The sequence below is a fragment of the Phyllostomus discolor genome, chromosome 9 (assembly GCF_004126475.2).
Source record: "Phyllostomus discolor isolate MPI-MPIP mPhyDis1 chromosome 9, mPhyDis1.pri.v3, whole genome shotgun sequence".
Taxonomy (NCBI): Eukaryota; Metazoa; Chordata; class Mammalia; order Chiroptera; family Phyllostomidae; genus Phyllostomus; species Phyllostomus discolor.
The window spans coordinates 12,921,822-12,944,881 of NC_040911.2; positions in this window are offsets into that span (position 1 = coordinate 12,921,822).

Consider the following 23,060-nt stretch of genomic DNA (forward strand, 5'->3'; position numbering starts at 1 on the left):
AATACAAAATGTACAATTAAAAGTCCTGAGATTAGGTCCTCACCCCTCCATTTACAAACTGGGTTATCTCGGGAAGATGCCTGGCCATCTCTGAATCACAGTCTAATGACATCTGCCTTAGACTGTCGTGAGGACACTAAGTGATAAGAGTGTGTGTAAAGGCACTAGGTTAGCTAATATTTTAAAAATGCATTTCCCCCTTAGATCTCAGTGACACCTAAAAGCTTCTAAATCTACACCTAATTTCTAATCCACTGGGGACATTGGGAACTAACCTAAAACCAAAGAGGGGTAGTTTTGCTTTGGATCATCAGAATCACAGGTTAATGATCTATTAAAACCTCACACAATTTTCCTTTGAACTGTCCTGTATTTATCATTTTTATTTAGGAACACTTTCTGAAATGTATTACTTGAATGTAATACAAAATGACACTGTGTGATCAGAGAAGTTGACAAAATACCGTATATTCCAGCACACAGTAGATGCTCTGTAGTGCAGCAAAGTCACTGGAAATGAATGCCGAGTGGGTCAACCACGGATTCCACTTTTTAGTTTGAGACATTAACACCACGGAGCACGTTTTGACAAATCCTTTAGGAAAATGGGTGTTTGGGTATAGGTTGGTTTGTGTAAATAAGGGTTTCTTTTTATTTTCCTGAAAGAATTGCTTCAAGCCTTGGAGAAATGATACGAGAGGACAAAGTGTTTCCCATTCCAAGATTTAGTGTGAAAACTGATGTTCCACTCTCCGTATATTTAGAATTTTGTTTTAGGAAAGACTCAGTCAGTGTACGATCTCCTAGTGCATAGATAGCACAGTGCTTGGCGCTCCGTAGACACATCTGGAGATTCTCTAAGTACTTTGGAAGCTCAGTGAAGACGTGAAGCAGGAAGAAGAGGACCTGAACTGTGCTTTCAGGAAACCAAGTAGCAAACAACAGAAACAAACCTTTTCAAATTTAAGCAGAAAAAGAAAATTTAAGGATAGTGATGAGCTTCCAGCATCTCTGGGATAGAAGTTTGGACACTGCACAGCCAAGAACACCCTAGAATGATAATGATGCTCTCTGAAGCTATGATTAAAAGTAGATTTTTTTAATATAACTTTTATAATGGTGGCAGTATGGTGCTGGAGCAGAGAGACCTGGGTTTGAGTCTGAGGTCTCTCTAAGCCTCCTTACCTGGGGAAGTCAGCCATCCAATCTGGGTTGTATAAAATAATAACAGGAAAACTTACTTTGGAAGGCTCTTATGGGGTGGAAATAAGGAAGTAATATGTTCAGTTTTTGGTACACGTAAGTGATTCATAAAACGTAGTTATATTATACTCTGAAGGGAAATATGCAAATGCAGGAAACGACCCTCTCATCCCTCGGGGAGGCTTAGGAAGAGGGGACAGGTTAACAAGGTGCAGGCTTTTCCTGGGAGGCTGCACTTGTCACCCTATGTGCCTTCACCCACAGTCCCTGCCACCGGGGCGGAGGTCTCCCCTTCACCCAAGCCTGAGGGAGCCTCCAACTGCGTCCCTCCTTTTAGGGAACTGGCGCACTGTTTGGACTAGCACACTCTGGCTTCAGGTTTTTAGAAATGATTTATTGATTCTAATTTTAAAAAATTAAACGTATAGCAGAAACGAGTTAACTTTAATTTAGGACTGGCATTGACATCCTGCCTAAGAAGTGGGTATCCAAGGCGGACAATTCATTTTCATTATGGTGCAAAGCATCATTTAAATGTCAGAAAACTGCATATTTAACATTTGCAGTAATTAAGGGACTTTAATTTAATAATAAATCTCTCTGTCTTTATCTATTTACACACTTCCCTCTGTCCTGGTCTGGCACTTTCCTTAGTGAATCAACTATCACTAATTACTTCTTTTCGAAGTGTAAATATGTTTTAATTCTTCTTACAGGCCGAGTAGCACGTTTCCTATTTAATTGGTAATTACCTTTCCCATGAATTACTTCCTTTTGGGGGCTTCTTTCAGGGGAGCAGAGAATTTTGTTCACACCCTGCCACCGTGGAAAGCAATCCCCCTCTCATTCTGAGGGAGGCAGCTCCAGGACAGCAGGGCCTGGGGCTGTCAATCAGCTCAGGGTGGGGGGCAGGGCTTCCTCTGAGGGCTATACACGTCAACCCCGTATGGGGAGCGGACAGCATCCCCCACGACTATGCTGTGGATGAAGATCAAAAGACTATGAAACTACTTGGAGATTTGAATGTGGATGAGGGCTGATTTACACGTAAGGGCTCAGGTCGTTGAGGTCTGTCCTAAGACAGATGAACCAAAATGCTGGTTTCCATGACCCGCTGTTAAGCATCTTCAGCTTGGCTGAAGTCACAGGGAGGAACCAGAGCTCGGTTGCCACTTGGAGAGCAAAGGTTTGCTTGCAGGTCCCAGGTACAGCACAAGATGCTCATTCACACTAACAACAAACTTATTAAATACCCAGGCAGTTTATACACATAATTTTCTGATATTCTAAAATACACAATAAAGGAGAAGCAATATAATTTCGCCTAACGTGACCATTACTCTTTAGGCTATTAATTTAAATGATTCTTTTTTTTATTTGATAATGTATGGTTATGACACAAAATTCAAGAGGAGCAGACACATGTTTTGTGGTAAATTAATCTCTGGCTGAAGTCCTTCAGCCACCCGGATCCCCTCACCAGAGTGCACAGCCACCCCCTCTTTTCCTCGGTGTTCTCCCGGGGATCACCTGTGCACTTACAGGTGTGCCCGAATGCACGGTCTTCTGTTTTTCACAAATAGCAACATACTATGCACACGGCCCACATCTCTTTTTTCTTTCACTTGACAGTGTTTCTTTGCTGCCGCATTACAGATGGAAGAGACTCATCACTGTTTTAAATGGCTGGTCAGAATCTCCTTGCATTGATCGACCATGATTTTTCATCCTGTGTTAAATTAATTAAAACAAAAGCCCTTGGATGGAGGGGGCTCTAATGCCAGGCAGCCAACATACTCAAATAAAATTTAAGCCTTACTTACTTTACTTCCCCCTTTCTCTGTAAAAGTCTCTCCCCAGCTCCTGTCGGTAAGACGTTCCGAACCACTTCCTGCTCCCATTCAAATAGATCTTTGCTCAAATAACTCTTAAAATTGTTAGTATTCCTCAGTTTATCTTTTAATACTCCTCTCCTATCATTGAAATTCACATTATTTCCAGCCCATTTCTATGAAAAATACTGTAATAAACATTCTCGATTATAAATTCAGTCAAACCTGTGGAAGTGTGTCTGCAGAAGAAATATCCAGAAGCAGATTCGCTGGATCCCAGGGCAGATGCTTTTAAAATCCTGACTGATACTGTGGTGTTGCTCTCCACGGAAGCAGTGGGCATTTTGCTCTAACGCTTTCTATGCTCGTGTTCCTACCAGGGAGCCCAGCCGTCCGTCATGCAGCAGAGCCGCACCATTGTAATCACTGGGCTTGATCCCTGTATTGTTGTGCTGGTAACTGTAAACCTAGTCTTCCTTAATGGCTCTTTTTTTCCTGGCTATTGGTGCCACTTTGTCTTTTTATTATAAACTTGAGTTTATCACATTGTTTGCATATAGCCTCTATTGCCCATAACCAGCAATCCTATTTGGCTAAGAGGAAGACACTAAGCTTAAGGGTCAGACTTCAAAGCTTTTAACAGATATTTCTTTTAATGGGAAACTAATCAGGCCAAGAAGAGGTGTGCCACTGAAGCTGAAGAAATGTCTTGCTCCGAGCTAACCCCGACTGCCGTTGCCACAATAATTTACAATTACACAGTGATCGTCCTTTTCCCCCATTTAAATTTTGAACTCTGGGTGGAATAAAAGACCAGGGGCTACAGAAGAATCAAGATGTATCCACATTTACCCTCCAGAGGAAACTACCATCAAAGCTACTCAGAGGCTGGAATAGCTTTATTGTCTTAAGGCCAAGGAACTTCACCAAAATGTGACGTTCTTCTGTCAAAACCCATTTACATCCAAAACATGACAGTGACATCTGAAACACAGAGGAAACCCTCCATTCCAAAATATAGAAGACACTACATTTTCTCCAGGGTAGAGATAGGACTAACTCCACTACCAGATGGGAGACCTTATCATATTAGAATAATTAAATCAAAATCTCAAAGGTATTTCAATGACATCATGTAAATAAGTACAAGATGGCTACACACTAATTTTCTGGTACTGATTTTATAGTGTAAAATTTATAATTAAGGAGATGACATTTATTGGGCAATAACTTCACAAAAGGAGCTCCAAAAAGAGACTTGGTTTCTAGAAATATATTCAGGATTTCTACAGAGCAAGGGCAGGGCTCAAAACTCTATTGTTGAAAGTCTAGGAAAGATGGAAGAATGAGTTAGGATATGCCACTGAGTATAAGATGTTTTGAATATATTTTCAGAGTTTATTAATTCCATCTTTGCCTTCTGCCTAAGTAAAAAGTTTCTAAGACATAAGCAACATCTTTTAGAAATTTTAGTTTGGCAGAAAGTTTTTATTTTATTCATCTTCCAGTATAGTTTTGTTATACAATTACATAACACAGATATGACAAGGCAGGGTGTTGCCTATAATGCTGCTGGCAGATCTGAGTACATTAAAAATGACTCCAGCTACTGGCAGAGTGGACACAGGGCTGTGGGGGTGTTTTTTCTGCCATTGTTCTGAAGGACAGGCTGGCTGACTTCCAGCCATTCAGTCAGAAGCACAGTAATATTGAGTACAATTTTTGATGAATAGTCAGGAGAAGGAGAAAAGGGAAGGGAAGGGAAGGGCAGGGGAGGGGAGGGGAGGGGAGGGAAGGGAAGAAGAGAAGAAAAAGGAAAAAGATGAGAAGCAAAGAGGAGAGGAGAGGAGAGGAGAGGAGAGGAGGAAAGGAATAGGGAGACAAAGAGGAAGGGAGGGAAGGAGAGGGGAGAAGGAGGAGGACGATATGCAAGACCCTATGCAAAATGTGTCTCTGAAGGTTAGTTGTCTTCACGAGGAAGTATGGGCTGGAAGTGGTTCCCTGAGCTGGTCTGACCCATGCTTCTCTATAAAACTGCAACATTACTCCATCAGATACATTTAATTGTTAATTATGTAGATTGATTACAGAACTAAGCCACAGTAAACCAATTAGATCATATTTAACTGTTCATTATAAAAGTGCCCTTTACAATGTATGCTTGTGTCAAATAGAAAGGCAAATATCTATTATTATAAAAACCTTGGTAGCCAGAGTGGGAATCCAAATAATAGATGGTAGAACGGTGAGTATAAGTCAGCTCTAAACAGTGACACTTCACAAATCAGGCCATTGGTAGGTGAAATTGATTTATGACTAATAGACACACTTATCTTCTTAAAGCATAACTATAAATAGAGTGTCATTAACCATAAATAGAGTTTATGGAATGCATTTGCTTTGGAGTCGGATATTGGCTCTATAACTTGATATGATTTTTTTGCCTTCAGTTATTGATTTGTTAATTCTGAGTCTCAGTTTCCCTATCTGTAAAGCAGAGATTACATTATCTACTTTGAGGAGTTTAGTAAGAAATAAAGATAAAAGAGTAAATATGCCAAACTGAATGGATGTGAAAGGACACAATCTAACTTCTCCCCCCACCCACATGCATTGTCCTCTCTAACTCATAGGAATATCGGCTAAGGCCTTAGGGACAATAAAAATAAATTGTTAAAACATAACGAGGAGCTCTGGTGTGGCTCAGTGGGTTGAGCATACTACAGGCTGGAGGGTCACCAGTTTGATACCCAGTCAGGGAACATGCCTGAGTTGTGGGCCAGATCCCTGGTTGGGGGTATGCGAGAGGCAACAGATCAATGTTTCTCTCTCACATGGATGTTTCTTTCTCTTTCTCCCTTCCTTCCTCTCTCTCTAAAAACAAATAAATAAAATCTTTTTAAAAATAGTCAAGGGACTTGTAGTTAAATATAAAATAGTAAATGTATGCTTTTCATGTCAATTCTTCCCCAAATTCCATCAAAATAATGAAATAAAATGATATAAACCCTCAAAGACAAATCGAACAGGAGAAGATTCAACAGAGAACAAGAAGTGTCAACAAATGTTAGAAGACAGAAGGTAGGATGGTGAGAACTGAGAAAATTACAACATAAATTCAGGAGTGTGATATCATGCAAAGCAAACTTATTTGCCAACTAGAAACCTAGGAAGCATCAAGAAATAGAAACACCTGATTTGGTAGGAAAGGAAAGAGGCAAGGGCTAAACATAGGAAGCTTGGTTTTAAAATATGTATACCCAACAGCCCTCCCACCCTGTCCCAACCAGACAATGGCTCCATTGGCACATGAGGAATGTATTCATTTTTTAAGGGTGGGGGTGGGAATGGGAAGGCTTTGGAGACCTCAGGTTCAGTAGAGGGCAGTGAGCCACAGAATGGTAAGATGTCTACCCCATCCCTTCTACCCTTTCCCCAGAACTTTAGCTCCATGGTAGGAGACTAGGGGATTCTTCTTCCAAGAAGCTGAAGGCTTCAGGGGGAAGAAAATAAATGTATGTAACCATCTGGTGACACCCCCAACAAGAGCTATTTTACCCTCTGACCACATTATAATGAAGCCCACACTGTAAGTGTGATAGCCAAAGATCACCAGAAATTTAAAGATGACCTATAACATGAAAGGTAGATCCCAAAACAAACGAGAAACAGGAACTTGGAAGAAAACATTGGAAGAGGCAGGAACAAACATAAAAAGCTATTTAATGTTCCTGATATGATAAACCAAGACAGTGTATACATGAAACAATAATAGGATGTTATAGTTAAAAAAGAAGAGAGAACATGAAAGAGCTTTGAAAATAAAAAATGGGGTAGTGAAAGCATACATTATCAATAAAATGAATAAAATATAAAGTCCCAGGGGTAGAATAAAAGAACATGCACCACATTTTACAATACTAATAGCTTCTAAAAAGATTTTAAAAATAGTTGAATACAAAGACTAAGTCACATGGCATCAGATTTTCAGGAACAGCATCGGAAGCTAGAAGACAGTGGAGTGATTCAAAATTCAAGTGTGCAATGGTTTTTATACCCAACCAAAGAATCTAATTTGTTAAAATAAAGCTACTTAAAAGCATACAAAGTACCAAATAGCTTACTTACTCTTTACATGACTATTTATAAGAAGCTACTAGGAGATAGAAGTCCACAAAACAAGGATATGATTTTAGAAGTAAATGTAACATCCAACAATAAATAGCAGACAAGGTATCTCTCAGGGCAATATTTGTGCATTAGACCTAGAAAATTAGACACAGATTAGAGAAGGAAAATAGATGTGTGAAGTAGGGGGGTTAGCTGAGAAAAAAATAGGTTGATAAATTGCTGTGTTTACGAGCTTGAATTGTACTATAAAAACAAACAAAAATATGTATGCTGTTTAAATGAAATACATTTACAATAATATAGCACAAAATTTGAAAATAAGAGATGATTTTGGAAGATATTTTATTCAAGTAAAAAAAAACTACTCTAATAATATTGATAGCAGACAAAATACAATTATGGCAAAAAAAAAAGTACCAAGACAGGGACACTCTAAAAAATAAAAGGTGCTTTTCACTGATTAGCTGTCATAATGATGCAGCAATTTTCAACTTTTGCCATCTCGTGGCACAAATAAACTTAATGACTAAAATTTTGCGGCACACCAAAACTGTATTATATTTTTTGCAGACATGACAATAAATAGGTATAATTTTGATTTATTCATACCAGATGGCAATGGTTGTGTTGGCTCTTGTCATTTTTTATTTGACAATCTAAGGGAAAAGAGGTCAGTGCCCCTGACTAAATAGTTATGCACTGCATGTTTTAAAAACCCTTGCAGCACACCAGTTGAAAATCGCTGCATTAGCCTAAAGAATTAAAGCAAAAGACAGACAGAATTCTAAGCAGAACATGGTATACCCACAGCAAAGAATCTCAACATATCCCTCAAAAACTTTCTCAGTCAGACCAGAAACGAATAGGACTATAGAAAGCGTTAGTAACAATTAACAGGCTAACAGAAGTCATGGATTTTTTTGCTTGTTTGTTTTCTTGTTCCCTGTTACATCCTTACTGCCTAATAGAGTGTTTGGTGCGTAATAGATAAGTATTTCATGAATGAATATATAGACCCCTGCAGCCAATAAATAGAAAATATACATTTTTTGCCCTGGCTGGCATAGCTCAGTGGATTGAGCGCGGGCTGCAAACCAAAGCATCACAGGTTCAATTCCCGGTCAGGGCACATGCCTGGGTTGCAGGCCATGGCCCCCAGCAACCACACATTGATGTTTCTCTTTCTCTCTCTCTCTCCCTCCCTTCCCTCTCTAAAGAATAAATAGATGAAATCTTAAAAAAAAGAAAATATACATTTTGAAGTAGAAGCAACACATTTCTAAAATTTGACCAGGTACTAGTCACACAGACAATCTGAAGTAAACTAGAAATGATGGAATCTGTGTCACAGGACAATGACTGATGTGCAGTTAGTTGGTGTTTATTGTCATCATCTCATTTCTTTGCAGAGCATGCAAATCAACCCCTTCTGAGTTTTTTAAAGACATCTGTATTTCTGGGGAGTGTAACATGAATATTATAGAGAGAAAACATGTTGAAGTTCTTAGTAGTTCCTGCTCTGCCAATAAGTAGACCTAGGCCTGGGCCCAGAGGAAGCCAGTGCCTAAACTCTGAACTCTGAACTCAGGGCCCCCTTTTGTGAAATTTGGAGGTGGGACTGTTTGTATCTACAGTCCATTCCAATCATAAGACTTACCTGCATATGAATAATGAAGTCCTGTCCATCTTTCCTTCTCTTCCTTCCTAAATCTGTTATCCACACAACGTAATCTGGCTTATTTGTAAGTAATAAAAAGCATTTTGACCCATCCTAAAGTAGCTTAAAAAATATGTCACAGCAGAAAGAAAGAAGGAGTTCCTACCCTTCATGACAGTGGGGAAGGAACAGGAGAGCATTATGCTAAGTGAAGTAAGCCAGGCACAAATACCAAATGATTTCACCTACAAGTGGAACCTAATTAACAAAACAAACAAGTGAGCACAATAGAACCAGAGACATGGAAACAAAGAACAAACTGACCATAGCCAGAGGGGAGGGGGCAGGGGGATAATGGAGGAAATAAAAGGAAGGGTCAAGTCAAGGAGCATGTATAAAGGGCCCCTGGACAAAGACAAGGGGGGGAGATTGAACATGGAGGGCAGGGCAGGGGAGAGTAATGGGTGGAAAATGGGGATGACTGTTATTGAACAACAATACAAAATAATTAAAAAAAAAGAATAGTGTCAGCTAGTGTCCCTATTGAGAGTACTGGAAAATCACCCATGTGCAGGGCACAGCCTGTACCTGGGTGAGGGGCTGTCACCTGAAGTAGACCCTGTAGCACACACTTGTGTAGATGGAACATGGGTTTAAAGAAGAAAGTCACTTCCGAAATGCCACTCAGTAATAAAAGATGGATGCTTGGGGTCTGCAGTTTCTTCTCCAGAAGGTCAAGCAGCATCCTACCTTGATCAGGAATAGCCTTGGCACCCCCATGCTCTCCTCCCAAGTTGAAAGCCATAATAGCCATTCACACTGTCACAGTGCTCTAATTATCTCCGGCACAAAATGCGCTGCGGTTCAGCACTGTAAGACATTGTGTGGCTTATAAATGACTAAGTTTTGCCCCGACTGATAACATTTTCCCAAAGTCAAACACACTCCGCTTTTGTCTCTCTGCTTTTCTCAACATAGCTGCACTTTATTTCAATACTTCTCTTGTAATTGAGCAATGCCATAAAATCAAATAAAATGATTTATAATGGAATGATTACTCCAGGGTAACATTTCAAGTGAAATTAAGATTGAAATCTAATTTAAAAGCTTTAATGTAAATGGGTCATTAGAGGAGGCTCTCCAGGGAATTTGCAATTAAACTAAAGTGACAAGGGTTTTGGAGGGGCGACAGACCCAAAGGTGTTACAGGGCTGATACTTCCTCATTTCGGAGGCGGCTGGCCTCATCACACTGCTCAACAGGATCCGAGTGGCAGAGCAGAAGCTGCAATCCGCATCTGACAGAAACATCCCACCCCGCTACAAGCCTATCTCATGAAAAGAAAAGTTCCGATGTATATTAGGGCTTTAATGAATTCAGTATGCTTAATTGACATCAATTAATCTAGTTAACTGTTGTTAACCACTTCCATATTACTTTCATATCGCTCTCTTCATTTTATTAATAAGAACTATTCCTTGAACAATAAGTTTTCTATGAGATCTTTAGTATACATTTGCTACTGTGTAATAACCTCTGCACACAAAAATGCAATTCTTCTTTCTTCCTAGTGTTTTTGCATTCCACACTTCTTGTTTCAGAGGTTCCCTTTCTGACTCCGGTTCTTTGGCAATTAACCATTTACTTTATTTTGCAATTCCTTTTATTTTTGTTCTTAGATCTTCTGTTGATAGTTAACCTTTTGTATGAATAGGTCCCAGTCCTCCCAATAGAAACTGCTGAATTCTTTTTTGAGTCCCTACAGTGCCTGGAATACTGCATTGCACATCCTAAGGGTAATAAGTATTCAATCTTGTTAACAATAATAATTACGTTAATAGTAAATGTTTATCGATCATTTAAAAAGAGTAAGACATTGTTAAGCCCTTCAAGTTGCCTCATTTAGTCTTCACAATCATTCTAGACAAGAGAACTATTATCATCTCCATTTTAAAGTTCCATAAACTGAAGATTAGAAATGTTTCAGCAAACTGTCCAAGGTCACAGAGGTAATAAGTGGCAGATCCAGAACTTAAAGCCACAACCACACATCACCTAAGCCCACGGTCATACCTACGCTGTTAAGCTACACAACTGAAGGCTGATGTCAGACACGATCAACAGGAGAACCAAGGTTATCATGGTCTCTTCCTGTGGGGTACATCCATACATCTGATTGATTTTGTATACTGGCAGATTTAATTGGCCCCAGTTCTTCAAAGCCGGACTCATTCAAAAACAATAAAAATAAAATTCCTAAGCCATCCAACAGATGTTTTCAAATGTTTATATTTATTTTTATGAAGGTTTTATAAAAAATCAATTTCAATTTGTACACTTTATTTTTGTGGATGGCAGAGATCTGAAGAGCTCTACTGAGAGCAGCGGCTGAAGTTTTGCTTATTGCTTTTGAAACTCTCCAATTTCATATATATGACAGTTTTTGCAGAAGAGGCAACACGAATGGTTCACAAACCACTATTTTTTTTGCCATCACATCTAAAGCAAGGTTCCAGTGATTTGAGAGGTATTCAGATCATGAACTACAGCTCCATAGCAGAAAATGAAGAGATTGCACAACCCACTTAAAGTAAGGGAATTTAGAAAGAAAATAAACAGTCTGAAGATATAGACATTCTTGCACTTCTCAAATAAGAGATACAATCCTTCCTTCAAACCCTTGGAGTAATTATATCATTCATTTTAATGTCATATTTGGCAACTTGTGAAGATTTGATTGACAGCATAGGGGCGGTGATGGATTAAACTAAGGTAGTACTTTCCAGGGGGAGGGAAAGATCCAGCAACTAATAGATCGTTGAGCACCTTGACCGAAATACTGGCTACTCCTGTGAGTTTGTTCTGCCAGCACCCCACACTGCACGGCAGGTAGCGTTGGGCCATCTCAGAGAAGAGCGGGGTGTCTGCCTGCCCTCGCGAGGGTGAACACGGAGTGGTGATGGTCAGAGAAATGTTGTCTAAGTATGAGTCGTGACAGCTAAATATGAGTAGTTGTAGCTTAATACTGTTTCTGGAGAACTACGTTTTATATTGCGAAAGGCACAAAAAAATATTTCAGGAAACATACTGCATTTACAGCCATGTGTCCAAGCCGCACGTGACCTGGCCCGAGCCTACTTCTTGGACCTCTTTCAACTCTCCCACAGCATCCCCTCTCTGGCCACTTCGCCCCGACCATGCTGCTGACTTGCCACGCTCCTCAAACACATCCAACTCCTTCCTGCCTCCCTGCCGCTGGGCCTTTGGACATTCTACTTCCTCCATCCGGAGTCATCTTTCCCCAGATGTCTTCATCTCTCGATTCTTGTCATCTTTAAACTTAGGTCTTTGCTCTCAAGCGTCACCTCCAGAGAACCTGCTGTGACCATTTTGGGTACACATACAAGCACATGTGTGCGCATGCACACACCCACACACACTGGTCTGATACAGACACAGAATCCTCTTTTAAAAACTGCTGAGAAAAGAAAAAGAACTCGTGGAGACGGACAACAGTGTTGTGATCCCGGGGAGGGGGAGTAGGTGGAGATAAAAGAGGGTGAAGGGGGGACAGATAGTAATGGAAAAAAATACAGTAAAAAAATAAACTATTCCAAAAAAAATTACCTGCTAATGAAAAACAAATAAAGATGGAGAACTCATCACAGATTAGAGAAGACTGGAAACAAGACAACATGCAGTGTTGCCTGCCATATTAGCCCCGGGAAGAGAAAAGGGCATTCGTAAAAACCCGGTGATATGCAACTAAAGCCTTTAGTCTAGGTCTGAGTGTCTTACCAATGCTCACATCTTAGTTTCAACAAAAGTGCCACGGCTGGGTAAACGTTTTAGCATTAGCAGAAACTGGGTGGAATGTGTGCAGGGAGTCTCTCTACTTACTACCTTTGCAACTTTCCTGGCAATGTAAATGATTCCAAAATAAAAAGCGTATTAAAAAGTCAACCTCTACAGGGTTGAAATAACTTCTACAACTTCCTGTGTCATGAAGCAGGACAGTAACCCAGCCTGCCTGTTGCCTTAGTTTTCTTTCTCTTCCCTTGCTTTTACTGTGTCTGCAGCTCGGTTTTCCACAGGAGGACTCCCAGGAGGAGGCTCACAGCCTTTGAAGTCTGATGGGAAGCACCATGAGAAGTTACAGCTCCACCCAGTTCCAGGCACTGGGCTCAGTCCCTTCACTCATTTGCAGGGTGTGCTCTCCCGAGCCCCCTGCACAGGCGTTAGAAGACTTCCTTGCCCCCTTCTCACAGGGCCTGCATTGGCCAGGGGTTTCAGGTCACTCAGACACTTATTAAAAACTGTAAACATCGCATTTCTAGTCATGATTTCAGCTCTGTATGGCCAGAATGTATGAATGTAGAAATGTGTTTTTATTTTACATAAAAGAAAGTAGGATTTGGTTATAGTGATTAACAACCATGGGCAAGGTACTTGCTTAGCCCTTTGGGGGCACAAAGATGAATCAGACAGAAACAGTATCCCAAAGAGCCTATCAGAGAGCAGAATATATCTACGGAGGGCCAGCTCTTAGGAAAGAGAAAAGCTATGTTTGTGACACAGAAATCATAGAATGAGTGATCCTTTCAAACAACCTGTATTTTAAGCAAAAGCTTTGCAAGCCAGATTCTGCAATGCACCAGCCGAATAATGTTGGGCAAGTTTCCTGACTTGTGCACTGTTGTTCGCTCACCTATAATGCAGGAAAGATGATGACATCCACACGTGTGGATTGAATGAGTTAACTTCTATAAAGTACCAACAACAGTGTCTGGTACATGCTCAGAACTCAATACATGTTAGTTATTATTTTTGTAACCTAAATATATAAATAGCAAATATTGCTAATGCTAAAAATTAGGTTGGAAAACTGCCATATATTATTGTGAGTTCTTCTTCTTCCATGTAACAGTTTACAGGGCCTACAATTAAGAATATTGTTTTGTCTGTTGCTTTGTTCAAAGTATTCCATAGACAAAAATGTAACTCATACATATACTCCTTGCCGGTAGACTATATAACAGGTTCCTCACTTTGCCCAAAAGATGTTTTTCAAAGTAGAGTGCAATATGATTTTGTAGTTTCAAAAAAAATTCTCATTAACTTACATTATTAATTTCATATTTAATGGATCTTAAATTGGCCATCGTTCTAGAGATGTGAAATTTTGCTGTTTCTTGTTCTGTTTAGTTTTGCTATCAGGGAGCTAATGGTATATTCAAGTTTATCAGACTTTGTCCTCTACCATTTTATTGATGCCAATCTCCTGGATCAATGAAACGAAGGCACCGATGATTTGTGATCTTCTCCAGGGATTATAGGATAAACGTTTGCTCGTTTAATCGGCAGGCTGTTTTTGATGGTGTTGTTTATAGGATGGAGTGAAGCTAGTGATTTCATGTGAGACGGACTCTCTCAACATCACAGTACTGTCAGAGAGAGGATGGGATCTCTTCAATAGTAACATTGGTCCACCCATCCTGCCCCCAGCTTTTACATTCTGCTATTTAACCTCAAACGTGGGCTTTACGGAGGGGAGAACAAAGGAACATCACAGAGAGATTTAGGGGGCTTTCAGTACTGGTTTACTACGCTCAGAACTCTGAAAGCAGAGATCAAATTACCAGAATATCGTCCTTCGTAAACACCATCCTTTACTTTAACATGCTCTAACTGCATGATTCTGGAAAGACTTCCACATTGCAGATGGAAAATTTGCCAAGAAAGAAGTAATGCCAATTTTTTTGTATAAGGTATTCGCTCCTGACAATCTTGACAAAACTATCAACATTTCTTTCTTATTCTTTGTTTTTATTTTTAACATTCATTGTCTTCTTAGAAAGCAGTAGAAAGAACATGCGCTATTTTGTCAGAGGAACTAAGTTCAAACCCTTGGTCTATTACTCACACTTTTGTGACTCAGGACAACTTACTTCATCACCTGTCAAACAGGTGGTATTTCATGTATTAACGCACAGGAGACCCCTAGGTGCCATGATTAGGTGACCTGATGTTTGCATAATCCTCACAGCAATACTGAGAGGATTTGTAAGAGATGAGGATGCTGACATTGGGGAAGGGAGGGCTTTGCTCCAGGTCTCAGTAATAGCTGGGGCCGGAATTCAAACCCAGATCCAGTCTGACTTTGATCAATAAATTTAGTGACACCTTTTGAGCTCCTGCACCCAACCAGTCCAGTACCTTGTACGTACTAACTAATTTAAACTTTGCAGCAGTTCTAAGAGACTAATACTGTTACTATCCTTATTTCACGGCTATAAAATCCAATATGCTGCCTTCTGCTGCGGACACACTACTCATCATGTAATCCCCCCATTTATATGTGTATCCATGACACTTTTGTAATTTCTTTGTGACACATTTAAACACAAAATGCTAATAAAATCCATGCATGTTTCCCTAAATGTTTTCCCTTTCACTGTAACTTACAATCAAACACACGTTCTCCAGGCTCCCTTGTGGCATATGGAAAAAAACATAATTTATCCCCAATTTATAGAGCTTCCTTTAGTCTATATGTATATGGGTTAAAGTGCCAACCTCATTTATAAGATATCACCATTAATTTAAAACCCTTTGTAATTTTCTCTTGAAAAAAAATTTATTGTTTCAAAAGCCACCAAGAAGCAACAAATTCAACAGGAAGTCAGTGACCAGAAGAATTATCCAATTCTAAAACAAGCTGAACCCTGGAGTTTTAAAATGTTCAATCAAATATCACCCTCCTGGTGTGGGAATTTATTTTTTTCTTGGCATCCTATAACTTCCCGTTTCTAAGAAAAAAGGATTAAAGTGTCCCATAAAAAAAAATCTCCAAAAGCTTCTTGGACATCAAAGAGACCTTACACAACAACATTTTGATGAGTTAAGTGTAAAGGAATCAAAAACACATGGATTAAATTTCCCATAAAACCCACATGTGTTTAAAAATCAAGGGAAAACGTGCTTGGCCAAATGCGTTTGGGGTTTTGTCAAACCCCAAACATTTGAGGAATAGTGTGAGATGTTTAAGGAACCCAAAACACAGCTGGGTCAGCCTATATCATTCCAAAAGCATATGCCAGTGGGAGACGATACAGTGCATAAACCCACCAAAGCGCAGTTCGGGCCTAAAAACCACATCCCTGTTTATTGATAAGAAAGTGGTGCCTTTCAAATATATAACTTCTTAATTGCCTCTAAATTTAGAAAATTACAATTTATATAACCTGTTAGAAGTCACGCATTCAAGGGCTCTTGTATTTTTCACAAAAGAAAGAAGGAGTCATCATTTCCAACCCTGAGATTTTCAACTTAACCAGATGGGATCTTTTCCACAGCTTTCAAAACTTGCTCGAGTTGCCCGTGTTTTTTATTATCCTTGATTTAGCTTTGCCTAGACTAAGCACATTATTAATTGGTTCTCCTTTTATTTACAGTACTATTGCGTGAAATATATACTAGGGGGTATAATTGAATTTTGGGTTTGCTGTAATTAAAAAAGTCAAAAGAGTAATAAACATAAGCATTCGTAAATAATTGCCTCTGAGAACTAGCATAAATCATCAAGATTAAATGATTTTATATCATATTTCAACTCCTTAATTTTAATTTATGATTGCCAACCTATTTTCAGTCATTGTTGACTAGAATTACTTGTCACTGCTTTACATCTTTAGAGGTGACAGCAAGGGACTTCTGAAGAGTCCCTTTTTCTGGGGGCCTGCATTCTTAGGCTGAAAGAATTGATACACAGCATTTCCTTATCATTTTCCTAGCGCACTCTATTTATGTTTCAAATTAGCCCAAGTAGAGGGGAGAGCAGTGTGATTGTGGACTTAAGTACTTTTCCAAATCTGCTTCATAATGTAACAAAATGTTGATCTTTGGGAAGATCTATTTTATAGGTATGTAAATAAAAAGATGTTTCCTGTAGCTGACCAATACGATGTATCGCTCTTGGGGGTGATAAAAATCATTATTGCTAACACTGTCATGCTCTCTAAGATGGGACAAAGGTTACTGAAGACATCACTCCACCTTCTTGACCACCCAAACAGCTAATCAGCAATATTGAAAATTCCTTTTTCTCCTTTTCAGTATAGACAACATAGAATATCCTACAAAAATATCATGCAATGAAAATATAAATACACAAAAGTATTTTCCCTAGTGAAAGCGGCACTGTTATGGGAATGATGTCTATGTTTTTCCACTCACAGCCTCAGACACTGCAGTATGAATTCACAGTTTCTGCACACTTGAATCCAAGCTCTGGTCTCCACATGGTAATTTATGATGCATAGCAAGGTCTCAAAAGCTAACCCTGTGCTTTAATAAAAACAGCCACAGCAACCAGAATACCATTTATTGGGGGCCATCATTTGCTCAAATCTGAGTCAGACACTTTAGACAATATCCCAAAGTTCACAACAACCTGGACAGATAGATTCTATTGTTTCCATTACCCCCGAGGATGGGGAATCTTAAGGAGATTGAGTCACTTGCCCATGAATACACAGACAGACCCATTTGGTTACTGCCGGCAGCTACACCTCAGCCTTGTTGCATCATATATATTTAAGGTGAATAAAAGAAAACAGTGACCATCTCTTAGGAGACTGAAGGGACCGACCACAGGAGATAGAAGGGTAATATGGCCCTGTCTTAAGAAGTTGGCAGGCTCTCACACTGATATGGTTTGTGGTTCTTGAAATCACAGATCCTGTTCTCTTGCCCACCCTAATGTCTCCTCCATGTCCCAACGTGATACATCTTTCACTCCAGACATGACTTGGATTGGTTTGCTGCATTTATGCTCTTTTATATTTCCCTTGCACATGCTCAGGGCATCATTTTGGAGAGCAGTCAATAGCTCAGGGAGCTGATTCCATGATGCTTTCAAGGCCATCACCTGTTTCTCATTATTTCTTTCCTGAGCTTAGCTAACAGACATGACTGTTATACCTTGGGAATGGAAAGCCTGTGGCCAAAAAACCAAAATCACATCCACCATCACTGTGCTCTTCCTATTATATTCTCATCACAGCAGTCAGTGTGATGGGGTGAGATGAAGAGAAAACCTGCTAAATGACAAGATTTTATACTCACCTCAGCCCGCAGGTCTTTCCATTAATGCCCGGGGTCAGTAACTAGGCTGAGGGGTAACATTAGATTGGCAGTGCACGGTAAAGTAATCAGGAGGCGATCCTGGACTTGAACAGGTGCTGTGCTGTGAATGAGAACTACAGATAGTGTGTGGCAGGCTGAGCCTGGGAAGAATGTTGCCAAAACCCCAAATCACTACATGAGGACAAGTCAACAAAGTCATGAAAGAGGTATAGCTCCTCAAAACAGAGAGAAGAAAAATGTGCTGTCGTGACAATCAGAGTGAGTATTTTAAATGAAGTCCAACTAAAATTGGGGGAGATGGTAGAAGAGAAGACGGAAAAAGCAGATACATTTAAGTTATAAAAGACTGAGTATATGAATTTTAGGTGATACAAAAATTGGAAGCAAACATATTTAAAAGCCTAATAGGAGTGATTAATAGATAAATGAACAAATAGAGAAAATGAATAATTTACAAAGGAGAAGAAATATTTCAAAATCCCTTCCTACTGGAAATTTTAAAACATCTATTTTTTAAAAGATTTTATTTATTTATTTTTAGAGAGGGAAGGGAGGGAGACAGAGAGAGAGAGAGAGAGAGAGAGAGAAACATCAATGTGCAGTTGCTGGGGGCCATAGCCTGCAACCAGGCATGTACCCTGGCTGGGAATCGAACCTGCGACACTTTGGTTCACAGCCTGCACTCAATCCACTGAGCTATGCCAGCCAGGGCTAAAACATCTATTTTTAAAAAATCAATGCATTGTCACCCTGGCCAGATAGCTCAGTTGATTAGAGCTTGTCCTGTCACTCCAAGGTTATAGGTTTGATGACTGGTCAGGGCACATACAAGAATCAATCAATGAGTGCCTAAATAAGAGCAACAACAAATAGATTTTCTCTCTCTCTCTGTCTCCCTCATTCTCTCTCTCTCTCCTTCTCTCTCTCTCTCTCCTTCTCTCTCTATCTCTCCTTCTCTCTCTTTCCCCTTCTCAAAATGAATAACTAATAATAAAAGCAATGCACTGTTTTGGTCTGTTAAATTCATATTTAGAAGCGCATAATTCCATCGATGATGAGGATTAGAAGAAATGGACACTTTCAAACACTGCTGATAGTACCTAAATTAATACAGAAATGTGGCAATACATGTCAAAAATCCTCAAGTGTTTAGGGATTTTAGCCACTTTAGAAATTGATTCTAAAGAAAAAGTCTTATATATACATACAAAGATATTCATTCATTACAGTGTGATATAATCAAAATATAGAAACAACCCCTTCGACAAAATATGATTTTAAAAGTGATGACTATGAAGACTATTCTAAAACTTGGGAAATACTTCTGCTATAATATTAACTGAAAAAGAGCAAAAAATTCTATGATAACTATGGACAAAATTTTCTATCAGTAAAAAGACTGAAAAGAAATACACTAAAATAATAGCAGAAATTGTAGAAGCATGGTGGTGTGCCTACTGATTATATACACATTTTCCCTATTTACCTGCCTTTCTCAATGGGATTGCATTCCTTTTATTAATATAATTTTTAAGGAATACAGCTAATATTTGAAAAATAAGTTATTGAGGGATCAAACACCACACCCTGCAAAACTGGAAATGAGACACGGGCAGATACACGTGACATTCGCATTTAAGAGAAAGGTGATGGGAGCCATAGGCTCCACAATATTTAAAGAGATGAACCTCTTTTTTCTGGAAGACAGCAATATGCTGAAATATTCAAGAAATCTGCCCTGGCTGGCATAGCTCAGTGGATTGAGCACGGGCTGTGAACCAAAGTATTGCAGGTTCGATTCCCAGTCAGGGCACATGCCTGGGTTGCAGGCTGCGGCCCACCGCAACCGCACATTGATGTCTCTCTCTCTCTTTCTCTCTCTCTCTCTCTTTCTCCCTCCCTTCCCTCTCTAAAAGATAAATAAAATCTTTTTTTTAAAAAAAGAAATCTTTGCAAAGAGGAATTCATGCCAAATGAAATGAACTTCCTTCTAAAATAAGGTGGAAATGGACGTAAATGAGGGAGGAAAGAGATGTTGATGAGACTGCCAGAGCTGGAATACCACGCTCTTGCCCTCCTGAGCTACATGGAGTCCATCTACAATCCTGCGTGACGAGGTTTCAGAGTGTCTTCCCTGAGGCCAGAGGGCTCCACTATAGTTGTTGAATTCTCTTGCACTCGCTAATTCTATGAACCATAGTAAACAATAAATAAACCATAAGGTTAGCAAGGAAGCTGCTCTGATATTTGATTCTGGTTGGTGAATTTAGTGACACCCAAACACTTACTAAGGGAAAAAAACTAAAAAAAAAATTGTTTCCTTGCTATAGTCTGGTCACCTGTCATTGAAATAAGCTTTCCAAGGGTTACTAACTGGCTGCTCAATCAAGAAACATAGAGACCCTTTTTACTAGCAAATTAAAATTTTTATTGTTATTAACTGTAGAATAACCTCTGCCCAGAGACACAGCGTGATTAAAATGACTGTGAGGACGCAAGGAGGCACAGTGTAGTGCAGTAGTGATGAACTCGCCACAGATGGCATAAATAGTTTTTCTCTATTTGCTGTTCCCATCTTGAACAAAAATTAGCAATTTTTGTACTGTCATTGAATAACAGATTGTGATTTAATTATTACAGTTTGTGTAGGTAGCTCATTTTGTATAGCACCATGTTTTATGTTTTCTCACATATCTGGCTTCTATGCATTTTGACTTTCCCTCAAAGGGGTTTGACAGGTCACATTGTGACCTATGAGGTAGGTGGTACTAGAGGCCTCATGGAGACAGGCGGTAACATCTCTCTCCAGCGCTCTCAGAAATACCCTTCTGCTGTAGCGTGGGGACCCACATCAGCACGACGCTCCATCTGGCTCCAGAAACTAGGCACAAACACACAGGCATTTCCAATGGAGGTGGAGATGACAAGAAACAGAATCAGTTTTATGGAGTGCGTGTTCTTTGCAGAACACGCCATTGTCATAGACTAAGGTCAACAAGGGTTTAGATACTGTCTGTTGTCTTCTGAAGACCTCATGATGCATTTGGGAAGGCAAGCGTACATGGATAAAGGACGAGAGAGTTAATTTCTATAAAAAATGAAAAGGAGCAAACCAGGAGGCAAGAAGCCTAATATAATAAAGACCTGTGTTGGTATAAAAGTTTCCTCTGAAGTCTACAGTCTAAGATCTTTGTGCAAGGGAAGCGTTCCAGGAACCTCACTGGTAACCCCAAGACTGGACAGGGGAGAGGTCATTTGTTGCTCTGTGTGCAGGCATTTGCTCCTGAAGTCTATACCCAAAGGATAAGGCGCTCTTCATTTTTTTAAAGTGTGTTCTTACAAACATCCTGGCTCATTCATTTTACCTCTTTACTGGTGTTTTGTCAAGTACATTGGCAAGATTCAATATGCTTTGAAGAAGTTGCATTTTACAGAAACTACCTCCATGCTAGTGTCAATAATTTGTCTTTGGCTCATTATGGGCCAATCGGGGGACAATAGAAACCCTGAGAGCCAATGCAGGAAAGTACTGCACACTTCTCAAATTCACAAGAGGGCTCATTAAATTTTGCTGTCCATCCCTGTCTGAATGCCAAATAATTTAGATGGTTGGGCAGGAGAAATGCTGTACAGAGATAAAAGAAGGTTGACTTACGGGCCTTTTCTTTATATGCTTTTCTACTTGTTTGCTTTCTTGTTCTGAAATTTCAAAATCCTGCAATAACTGGAATGTGCTTAACCATGTGCTGGCTGGAGGGGATGAAAGTGATAATTGAAGGCAATTGAGACTCAGTCTGAGGAATGCCTGCCTGTGCCGGCATTGCAAGTCCACAGTTTTAGGAAAATATATACAACTCCCCTCGCTTAAAAATTGTGTGTTTTCTTATGAAGGTAAATACACCACCTTTTCATGTGGGCCTGCTGTTCATTTGTTTAGCACATTAGCAGAGAGGACAAGCATTTCATTTCCTTTCTTCTCAAGGATAAAGTCACAAATTCGGAGACTTTGCAAATGAGAGCTTAGGGCGGTCGATTAGATATATTGTTATTGTCTCTGGAAATAGGAGGAGACATCTCCTCTCCATCTAGACCTTCAAAGCATTTATTGTCCCTGAATGACTCTACTGGCCTAGAATTTACAGGGTTTGAAGCTAGTGATTTAAAGTGCTACAGCCCGTACCTGCAGCTCTGAGTAAGGTGAAAGTGACAACTCCAACATTCAGTAATGTGCTTCCATCATTCACTCTGCCTTCCACTAAAAAAGACTCCTTTTCAGACAAGAAAATTCACTATAAAAGATATTAATTGGTTAAATATATATTAGAATGGTATATCTACGTGTATACTGGTCACTTACCTTTCCACCAAGCTTGTCTTCATGCAGAAAATGACATAAACAAATATGACACGTAGGGCGGAGTAGGCCCTTAATTTAATCTACATCAAACAGTATTTCCTGAAAGCCAAGTGGCAGGAATGAGCACTTCCTGGGAGCTCACTCTGAGACCAAGGCTCTGTGGAGTCTTTAATCTCTATGATCTCAGTTGAACCTCATGACCCACCTAGAAGATGTGTCATCCCGATTGTACCGATGAGGAAACTGTGGCAGAGAACATTGAAATAGCTGTCCTAAGGTCCTCCCACTGATAAGTGGAGAATGCAGTATGAAACCTCAAATTTTACAGTATGTACTATATCACTGTTCAATAATCATCATGTAACTGTTGGGAACTTATAGACTTTATTAACTCATCTTCCCTTGAAGCCAAAATTATGAGTCTGTGAGCACAACACTGGGAATTTTTAAGAGATAAAGAACAAGGATAGTGAATAAGGAAAATGCCAGCAGAGATTACGAGAAAGGCAGGGGGCAAGTTTAAGAGGTGTTAGGGCAGGATGCAATTAAGGTGTATTATGATAAGCACCAGGTAGTGCATTTTTGAAGCATTTCAGGAAATGACTTACCTAGATTAAGATCTTGATAAGAAAATTATTTGTATGAGGCAAGTTGGACTGAAATTCCATTCTGAGGTCTTTTTAAAAAAATTACATAAAAGTTGTGTTGTAATGGGTTTTATTGAAATGAAATT